Source organism: Peromyscus leucopus, chromosome 6, assembly GCF_004664715.2.
Source record: "Peromyscus leucopus breed LL Stock chromosome 6, UCI_PerLeu_2.1, whole genome shotgun sequence".
Classification (NCBI taxonomy): Eukaryota; Metazoa; Chordata; class Mammalia; order Rodentia; family Cricetidae; genus Peromyscus; species Peromyscus leucopus.
The window spans coordinates 128,627,227-128,632,812 of record NC_051068.1 but is presented as its reverse complement, the minus strand read 5'-3'; the positions used below and the strand labels follow the sequence as shown (position 1 = coordinate 128,632,812).

At 40.9% G+C, this 5,586-nt stretch overlaps 1 pseudogene; it reads right to left on the bottom strand.

The window, feature by feature from the left end:
• Positions 1-2,119: 2,119 nt before the first annotated feature.
• Positions 2,120-2,681, bottom strand: LOC114702488 (annotated as a pseudogene).
• Positions 2,682-5,586: the final 2,905 nt, after the last annotated feature.

Sequence of the window (5,586 nt, the reverse complement as noted above, 5' to 3'; positions counted from 1 at the left end):
ACTATTTGAATGACTTTAACTGCAAAATGAAAGCCTCAGGAACAAAGAGAAGGATTTTGCTGAGAGAAACTGGGAGAAGAAATGACAGGGGCCCATTCATCCTGGGAAAGATTTGGAGGATTCTGGGTGCGGAGTGCAGGGTGCTCAGAGGCTCCAAGCTCAGACAGGGCGTTGCTGCCAGGCAGTAGCAGGCCACTGGGGATGATGAAGGGCAAGGGGAGCTTGGTGTGAGCCAGGTGGATGCCTTCTCCTGCCCGAGGGGAAGGTGGCTTGTTCTGCTCAGGAGCTGGGATTTCTCCAGCAGCTGATGGAGGTCCCACTTTTGCAAGGGGGACCCATGAAGCTGATATCTGAGTGCTAACTCTCAGGCAGTTTTTAGATTTTTTCTTCTGTTGCTGTGGATTCTAATTTTCCCTTTATTAATCATAGATTCTTTTCTCATACAATATAATCTGAATACTTTACCCTCTGTCTTAGTTAGGGTTTTTATTGCCATGAAGAGATGAAATGACCATGACAACTCTTATAAAGGAAAACATTTATAGTTTCAGAGGTTCAGTCCATTATCATCATAGCAGGGAGCATGGCAGCATGCAGACAGACATGGTGCTGGCTACATCTTGATCAGAAGGCAATAGGAAGTGGACTGTAACACTAAGCAAAAGAGACCTCAAAGCTTGCCCCCACAGTGACACACTTCCTTCAACAAGAAGGCCACACCTCCCAATAGTGCCACTCCCTCTGAGCTCATGGGGCCAATTATTTTCAAACGACCACATTCCAATCCCTGGCCCCTATAAGTTTGTTATAATATCATAATGCAAAATGTAATTAGTCTAACTTCAGACATCCCCATAGTCTATCACAGTCTCAACAATGCTTTAAAGTCCAAAGTTGAAAGACATTTCTGAGATTATATAATCTCTTAACTGTAATCCCCTGTAAAATAAAAATCAAAAAGCAGATCACATACTTCCAACATATACTGGCACAGGATATACATTACCATTCCAAAACTTAGGGAAGGGAGCATAGTGAGGAAATACTGGACCAAAGCAAGACTGAAAACCAGCTGGAAAACTCCAAACTCTGCATATCTAGGTCTGATGTCAAAGCACTCATCTGATCTCCAACTCCTTTCAGCTTTGTTGAGGGCAACACACTTCTTGTTTTTGGGCTGTTTCTACTCCCTGTTAGCAGGTCTCTTTAGCAGGTATCCTGTAGCTGGAGAGTTTCTCTCCAGCTCCCGCCAAGCCCCACAGTCCATAGCACACTTATAAAGTAAACACACAGAGACTTATATTGCTTACAAGATGTATGGCCACAGCAGGCTTCTTGTTATCTACTTCTTCTATCTTAAATTAACCCATTTCTATTAATCTATACTTTCCCACGTGGCTTGTGGCTTACCAGTACCTTACATCTCGCTTGTCATGGAGGCAGCTGGCTGTGCCTCTCTGCCTCAGCCTTCCACTTCCCAGAATTCTCTTCTCTGCTTGTTCCACCTATATTTCCTGCCTGGCTACTGGCCAATCAGTGTTTTATTTATTAACCAATCAGAGCAACACATTTGACATATAGAACATCCCACAGCAGTATCCCATGACTCTGGCATCTCTAACAACTTGGGTTCTCTAAGGCAATCCAGGCTTCAACTTCACAGCTTCACTCAATGGCCTCTTTAGGCCTCTATTCAGGAATGCATGCCTGGCTCAGCAGCTTTCTTTAGATTCAGATGCAAATTCCATAGCCCCTTTCTTCTATCCTTAACTCTAAAACAAGGACCATGTGGCCCAAACTGCCAAGTTCTGCTGCTTACTGGGGCAGGAAAATGGTCCCCTCATTCAATTACATCTTCATCAGCTTTCTGTCCTAAGCTTGGCTGTCCTGAAACTGGATCTCTAGACCAACCCGGCTAGTGTTAAACTCAGATTGGCCAGCCTCTGCATTCCCAGTGTTGGGATTAAAGACATGCACCACCACACTAGGCTCTCAGCTTTTCTTTAGTCCCTTTTCACAAGTTGGAAATTTAGCTGGGTGGGATCTTGCTCTGAAGTCACCACTCCCTTAATTCCATTTCTCTTTTTTTTTTTTTTCCTGAGAAAATTTTATTGGCCTTTTGGATAAAATTTATTTGCTAGGAAGGATGATCCCACCACACTTCTGCTGGAACCAGCGTATGGCCTCCTCTTTGCTGATTCTGTGCTTGGCCCCAATGCAGCCTGTCCTGCACTTCTTGTCTGCGGTGCTGAAACCTGGCCTACCCAGCACCACATAGAAGTCCAGGCCGGAGATCCCAATGCTTGGGTCATATTTGATGCCCAGATCAATGTGTTCTTGAATCCCAAAGACAAAGTTTCCAGTATCTGAGAAGTTATTTTTCCGTAACTCATACTCCCACACCTTCAGGCCTTTCTCCAGAATCTCTTCTGCCTTGACTCCACGGACAGTGCAGTGAACAGCAATCTTCTCATTTCTCTAGATGCCAAAGGACCTGATGGTGTATCTAGCTTTGGAAAACCGGGTGTCTGGCCTGTGAGCTGCTCCCACACCTTGGCTGCCCTGGTCAGTCTGTCTCTGTTCTCCCCAACACAGATATTGAGGCAGAGCTTGCGGATGCGAAGCTCCCACATGGGGTTCTCCTTTTCACCTTGATCTTGCGTCATGTAGAAAAAGGAACTTCTGGCCCCGTTTTATTCCATTTCTTAATCTGTTTATCTACTTGAACATGGAATTTAGCTCTATTCCACTTCCTGGCACCCCTTTTCTCAATCTGTCCATTTTATACTTTTATTTGCTCAGCTTGCTCCTTTTTATTATAAATTTTCATCATAATTAACACTAATAACCACATGACAGAGTCTATACTAAGCTGTTTTGAGATTTCCTCTGTCAAAAGAATTATATCCACAACTCTTCGCTTTAGCCTCAAGCAGACTGTTTGGACAAGAGCAAAAGGCCACTTTTACCAAAATGTCACAAGAAAGTTATCTAGGCAACATACTAAAATTATTCTTCTCTGAAACCTATTGAGACCCTACTCTTCCTCCTAGTTTCTCCTACCTCCTCTCCCATCCAGATCCACTCCCTTTCTGTCTCTCATTAAAAAAAAAAAGCACGCTTCTAAGAGATAATAACAAAGCATAACAAAATAAAGTATAATAAAACAAAGACAACCACATCAAAGTTGGACAAGGTAAACAAACAGAAAAATAAAAAAGCCCCAAGAGAAGGTACAAGAATCAGAGACTCACTTGTTTACACAATCAGGAGTCTCATAAAAGTACTGAACTGAAAGCTATAGTATATGCACAGAGGATCTGGTGTAGACTGTGTAGACCCTGTGCTTGCTGCTTTAGTCTCTCTGTGTTCATAAGAGCTTTGCTCAGTTGTTTTAGAGGTCCTTGGTCTCCTGGTGTCCTCTGTCCCCTCTGTCTCTCTCATTCCTTCTGTGTCTTCTTCCATGATGGTTCTTTCATCTCTGAGTGGCTTACAGTCCAACTAATCCAATAATGGCTCACTATGAATAGAGAGTCTAAGAATCCAGTAGTTGCTCAGTCCCATGAGGCTAGCTAGTTGTCTCAGCTGGTTTTCTGTACATGCTAGAGTCCCAAAGTAGGCTCCAATGCCAGTGAAGGAATGGATGTGATGGCAAGACAAGGGCAGGAAGGCAAAGAAGGAAATCTTTCTTCTTCCATTGTCCTGATATAGGCTTCCAGAAGAAGATGTGGTCCAGATTAAAGGTGCATCTTCCTGCCTCAAGACCTGGAATAAAAGTATGTGTCATCAAGACTCAGGATCTGAATCAAAAGCCTATGTATTCTAGCCTCAAGATATAGATCACAGGTGTGCCCTTTATTTCTGGATTGTAGTTCATTCCAGATATAGTCAAATTGACCACCAAGGATAGCCATCACAAGGCCCAAGAGTGGTTTAGCTGAATCTTGATGTAAATCGATTCCCATCTTTCTGAGGAACTGCCATGTTGATTTCCATAGTAGCTGTACAAATTTGCACTCCTACCAGAAATGGATGAGTGCTCCCCCTGTTCCACATCTTCATCAGCATGAGCTGTCATTTGAATTATTGATATTAGCCATACTGATGAATGTAAAATGAAATCTTAAAGTACTTTTGATTTTTATTTCCCTAAAGGGTAAGGATGTTGAACATTTATTTAAGTGTTTCTCAGCCATTTTAGTTTTCTCTATTGAAAATTCTCTGTATCTGCACCCCATTTTTAATTGTGTTATTTGGTTTTTTGATATCAAGTTTCTTGAGTTCTTTATATATTTTGGATGTTAGTCTTCTATCATATATGTAGTTGGTAAAAATCTTTTCTCATTCTGTAGGCTGCTGCTTTGTCTGAATGGCAATGTCCTTTGCCATGCAAAAGATTTCCAGTTTCTTGAGGTCCCATTTATCAATTGTTGATCTTAGTGCCTTTGCTATTAGTGTTTTGTCCAGAAAGTCCTTTTCTGTGCCAATGAGTTCAAGGTTATTCTCCACTTTCTCTTCTATCAGGTTCAGTGTATATGGTTTTATGTTGAAGTCTTTGATTCACTTGGACTTCAGTTTTGTGCAGGGTGGTAGGTATGGCTCTATTTTCATCCTTCTACATGCAGTCATGCCAACACCATTTGTTGAAGGTGCTTTCCTTTTTACATTGTATAATTTTAGCTTCAGTGTCAAAAATCAGGTGTCTGGATTTATGTTTGTGTCTTTGGTTAGAGTCCATTGATTCACTTGTCTGATTTTATGCCAAATACCATTCAGTTTTTATTACCATAGCTCTGTAGTACAACGTGAGATCAGGAATGGTGAGACCTTCTACAGTCCTTTTACTGTTCCAGATTGTTTTGGCTATCTTGGGCTTTTTGCTTTTCCATATGAAGAGAATTGTCCTTTCAGGATCTATGAAGAAGTACGTTGCAATTTTAATAGAGATTGCATTGAATCTGTAGATTGCTTTTGGTAGGATTGTCATTTTTACTGTGTTAAACCTAATGATCCATGAGCATGGGTGATCTTTCTATTTTCTGATATCTTCTTCAATTTCTTTTCTCAAAGACTTGAAGTATTTAATCATACAAGTCTTTTACTTGCTTGATTATAGTTACCCCAAGGTAATTTATATTATTTGTGACTATTGTGAAGGGTGTTGTTTCCTTGATTTCTTTCTCAGTCTGTTACTGTTTTGTTTTGTTTTGTTTTTTTGGTGTGAGTTAATTTTGTATCCAGCTACTTTGCTGAAAGTGTTTATCAGCTATAGAAGTTCCCTGCTGGAATTTTTAGGGTCACTTAGGTACACTATCATATCACCTGTAAATAAAGATACTTTGACTTCTTCCTTTCCAATTTGTATCCCCTCAATCTCCTTCAGTTACCTTATTGCTAAAACTAAGACTTCTGTATTAAAAAAGCATGGAGAAAGTGGACAAACCTTGTTTTCTTGTTCCTGATTTTAGTGAAATTGCTTTGAATTTCTCTCCATTGACGTTTATGTTGGCTCTGGGCTTGCTATATATTGTCTTTATTATGTTCAGGTATGTCCCTTGTATCCCTGATCTCTCTAGGACTTTTATC